Raw genomic sequence first — 5595 nt, forward strand, 5'->3', positions numbered from 1 at the left:
ATACACATACACACATGTACGTACACACATGTACGTACACACATACACATACTCACATACACACATACACATTCAGACATACAAGTACACAGACACGTACATACATACACACATACATATAGACATACACACATATACATACACACACGAATACACACATACACACACATACACGTGCACATACACACATACATATACAGACATACACACTTACACATGCATGTACACACATACACGTACACACATACAGATACACACATACACGTATGTACATAAACGCACACATACACACATGCATACATACATGCATGCACACATACATACATACATACATACATACATACACGTAAACCTACGTAGTAGATATACAAATATAGCAAATTTAACTTTTTCCGAAGATGAACAACTTCAATCGATTTTCGAAACTTATTGCATTCTCATCAGTGACGTCTTACATATCTTGACCGATCCCAGATAAACACTCAGCTAATCTCTTTCTATACACAACAAATCCAGTAGCTTCAGAGAACAGGAGGGACTAATTAGTATATTATAAGTGTTTCACCCTTTATTTGATAGCTGCCAAGGCAGCGAGCTGGCAGAGTCGTTAGCACGCAGGACGAAATGCTTAGTGATAGTTCGCCCGTCGCTACGTTCTGAGTTCAAATTCCGCCGAGGTCGACTTTGCCTTTCATCCTTTCGAGGTTGATAAAATAAATACCAGTGAAACACTGATATAATCGACTAGTCCCCCCCTCCCCACAAAATTTCAGGCCTTGTGCCTATAGCAGAAAGGATTAAATACCAGCAGCCAAGGAGATCTCAACTCACACAACATCAAGGTATGGTTATGCTGTGAAAAACTAATGAACGGCCTTAATCGATTTTCGGACCTTATCGAATTTTCATCAGAGGTGTCTGCATCACTTGACCAAAGTGTGTACTCGCTCTATCCTCACTCAACAGTAACTGTCGTCATCGTAACTGTTGTTGATGATGATGATGATGATGATGATGATGATGATGATGATGATGACGACGACGATGACGATGATGATGGTGATATGATGACAGAAAAATAATGTTCATATTTTAAAAATTAAACAGGAAGAAAATGGAAGAAAATAATCTAACAAATAAAGCGAAAAAATCTCTTGCAAAGAATGAAATGTATTTTATTGGTTAAAAGTTAAATAAAACGGATTCATATCAGGGCCTTGCCCAGATGCTGCTATAAAACGATATCAATAGTTTTATTGCTGGTGCTGTATACTAAAAAGTATTATGTTAAGAGGAAGTGCAGAAAGTGTGCTAAAATACATACGTACACGTGTGTGTGTGTGTGTGTGTGTGTGTGTGTGTGTGTGTGTGTGTGTATTTCCAACCACAAGGTTCCAGGTTCAGTCCCACTGTGTGACATCATGGGCAAGTGCCTTCTGATATAGTCTCGGGCCGACCAAAGCGTTGGGAGTAGATTCGGTAGACGGAAACTGAAAGAAGCCTGTCGTATAAATAAATGTGTGTGTGTGTGTGAGTGTGTGTGTGTGTGTGTGTGTGTGTGTGTGTGTGTGTGTGTGTGTGTGTGTGTGTGCCAACACTGCTTGACAACAGGTGTTGATGTATTTCTGTTCTCGTAACTTAGCGGTTCAGCAAAAGTGAAAAAGTGACTACCAGAATAAGTACTAGAAAATAAATACTGGGGTCGATTCATTCGACTGAAATTCTCCAAGACATTGCCCCAACATGGCCGCAGTCTAATGACTGAAACAAGTAAAATATCCAAGATATATATTAATAGATTTACATACTGGTGGATGTAAACATTTATCCGCACTTTCGCCAAAACTTTACTTAGGTCGACCTTCAGCGCCTTCAGTGCTCGCGTGCTAAAAAGTGTTACACTTGTGGTTACGTAACCAGGGTTTGACCTAGATCGCTCCGGGTTTCCTTCTCGTGTTATTGAGTAAACATAGCCGTTCTGCTGGCTGTGTGCACCGAGGAAGAAGAGAGATCAGTAATCCGATTTCTCTAGTCTGAAGGCGTGTCGGGAGCTGAAACTCATCGCAGGCTCTCGGTTTATTAGGGAGACAGCGATCTACCGTGTAGAAGTGTGTGGGGTGGATTGAGAAGCTTAAAACGAGACGGACAAGCGTGAAGCACGAAGAGGGAGCAGGACGCCCATCAACTTACACAACTGACGTGAGGATTCAACAAGGTCGGGAGATGGTTCTTGCGAACCGACGAGTGACCCTCGATGAAGTAATTGGTTCTTTTCAAATTAGTCGTTGTCACTATACGAAATCATCCACAACAAGCTTCGCTTCCGTAAAGTTTGTACGAAATGGTTACCAACAGACCTTACCGAAGCGCATGCGCACAACGTTTACTCGACCGCAACAACGATTAAGACGAAGCTTTTTTTTTTTTTTTTTTTGAGAATATAGTCATAGATGAGACCTAGAGCCATCAGTTGGAGCCAGAATCCAAAGGGCAGCGAAAAAGGAATTCAGGACTCAATCTTCAGAAGAAAAAGTAATGCGAACCGTTTTGAGGGATGCAAAAGGGAACATTACTTGAAAAAGGGATCTACAGTGACCAGTGTAGGCTACAGAGAGATGCTGACCAATGAACAGAAACCAGCAATTCTCAGCCAACGCCGAGGTCTATCGTCAAATCAAGTGCTATCGTTGCACGACCAGACATAGCCACCTGCACCGATGAAACTGTTGAAAGCTGGGCTTCGAGTTGCCGAAACACCGAGCATACAACCACGCCTTCCAACTGTCGCCACTTTGGACCGATCAAACATTCTTTGCGGGGTCGTCAATTTGCTAAGGACGAATAATTTGAATTTTGTTAATTATATTTCAAAATCTTAGGCGTGGCTGTGTCGTAAGAAGTGTGCTTCCCACCACATGATTCTGGGTTCAGTCCCACTGCGTGGACCTTGGGAAAGTACCTTCTACCATAACCTCGAGCCGAGCAAAGCCTTGTGAGTGGATTTGGTGGAGGAAAATTGAAAGAAGCTTGTTATGTGTGTGTGAGTGCGTATGTACGTACGTGTGTGTGTGTGTGTGTGTGTGTGTGTGTGTGTCTGTCTGTCTGTCTGTGTTTATCACCTACCACCACTTGAAAACGGTGTTGGTTTCTTTATGCTCCCTTAACTTAGCGGTCCGGAAATGGAAATCGATAGAATAAGTATCAGGTTGAAAAAAAAGTACTGTGGTCGACTCTTACGACTAAAAATTCTTCAAGGCGGTGCCCCAGCATGGCCGCAGTCTAATGACTGAAACAAGTAAAAGAATAAAAGATTTCTAAAATGTTAAACAGAATGACACGAACGTTTCGGAAGCGAGCTTTTGCGTTGCGTGTGAGCGTATTCGCTGCTTGACAAATACATACAAAAAGAAAATGCCTATGTTGAACTATTGAGGAATCTACAGCTACCCTACGTAGATTGCAAGTTCAGGTTTATACCTGTAATTATTGGGGCAGATATGTAGCACACTGCCGAAATACCAATCTTGAGAAATTAGGCTTCTCTAAACCAGAAAGAATAAAGCTAATTCGAAGACTACAGATCCAATCCATCACTGGAACTGTAAAAATCTGTAAAACTTTGCAGAAGTTTATCATTTAAATATATATGAGCTTGTCTAGATATGTAACTATATGCATGAGAATACAAACATAAAACAAAACATACAAATCTGCACGTATACATACATACATACATACATACATACATACATACATACATACATATTGTCTGTCTGTGTATTTGTGTGCGTGTACATTTATACATACGCACACGCATTTATCTGAATTAAGCATCAGTCTACGCCAGTGGTTCTCAAGCCCTGAGGTCCACATATGATTTTCTGGCTGTCATCATATACACAATCGAAAATTGGTTCCACGGTTTCATTTTAAGGGTCTATGGAAACATTTTGCTTCAGGTGTATTTATTGCAAGAAACGTTTCTTTGCCGTTTTATCGAGTTCAACCTACACAGGTTAATGCATGAAAAGCGAAACACAGATTTTGAAAGATGCACCACAAAACTAGTTTTTAAACAACGTATGGCAATGGCGTCCATCAGAGTAAAACAGTAATCGATGGAGTCCATAGATAGAAAAACGGCTGGGAAACACTGGTCTACGCCAGTGCTTCTCAAACTATCTGATGTGGCGTGCCGGCAGTTTTTTGCTTCCAATGTGCCAGGGACCGGTTTAATATTTCTTAGTAATATTGATTTATACCGGAAACAATATATATAATCACAAAAACCGTTAGATTCACTTCAACATTTGAATTTAATTTGCCAAAATATTTTCGTCGCTTTGTGACCGCGACCTGTTCACTGACAAAATTCCGTTAGTGAACAGGTCACGGTCTCAAAGTGACGAAAATATTTTGGCAAATAGGACTTATTCCCGCTGGTGATAATGGTAATGTACATAAGGCGGCGAGCTGGAAGAAGCGTTAGCATGCCGGACAAAATGCTTTGCGGCATTTCTTCCGTCTTTATGTTCTGAGTTCAAATTTCGCCGATGTCAGCTTGCCTTTCATCCTTTCGGGGTTGATAAAATAAGTACCAGCTGAGTGTGTGGGGTCGATGTAATTAATCGACTTACCTCCCACTTCGAAAGTGCTGGCCTTGTGACAACATTTGAAATCATCATCATCATCATTATTATTATTATTATTATTATTATTGTTATTGTTATTATTCTATACATTTATCATATGTATTCGTATGCATATAAGTCTAAGTTCGTATTTATTTATATGTAAGGCGGTGACTTAGCCTTTTATTCTTTCGGGGTCGATTAAATAAGTACCAGTTGAGTAATGGAGTCGATGTAATCGACTTAATCCCTTTGTTTATCCCATCTATGTTTAGACCCTTGTGGACAATAAAGAAATATGTATTCATATGTGAATACTATCTCGTGTAACAGGCTACAAGTCGGTTAAGACTAAAACCCTTTTCTAACTCACACACTACACCGTTTCACTTCTTAATTCTAAACTGGATTCGATATTACCATACTTTTGCTGACAACAGTAACAAACAATCGTTCAGAATATTGTAAATCTCTTTTTTGAGTCCTCAACCGCTGAAGGGATCGAAGAAGCACCGTTGTGACACAGGATCATCTTAACAGCATTACAGCCCTTCCCCTTCTGGGCAAAATAGTTCACAAGATCCCTACCACACACAGTCACACATACATTGGTTAGCAACGGGCCACCAAGGGGCAACTGCCTATTGTGCCTATGCCTTTAGAGAAACTGGTCTTGGCTGGGTATTTTAAACTGGTCGCACCACATCTCTTCTCGAGATCTAAATACAACCGATTTCTGCCAGAGAATAACGGAATCGCTCCCTAAGACTATCGGCCACGAAATGTAGGATTGACCCTGGTTGGATTCGATCTCATACCACTGGAAAACCAGAATACTGCAATGTATTCTACTCGACGCCATAGCAACTCTTCCAGCTCACCACCATTCAATAATTCTTTTCTACTCTAGGCACAAGGTCCGAAATTTTGGTGGGAGGCGGGGGTGGAAGTTGTTTAGATCGAC

The sequence above is a fragment of the Octopus bimaculoides genome, chromosome 4 (genome assembly GCF_001194135.2).
Source record: "Octopus bimaculoides isolate UCB-OBI-ISO-001 chromosome 4, ASM119413v2, whole genome shotgun sequence".
In the NCBI taxonomy this organism is placed as follows: Eukaryota; Metazoa; Mollusca; class Cephalopoda; order Octopoda; family Octopodidae; genus Octopus; species Octopus bimaculoides.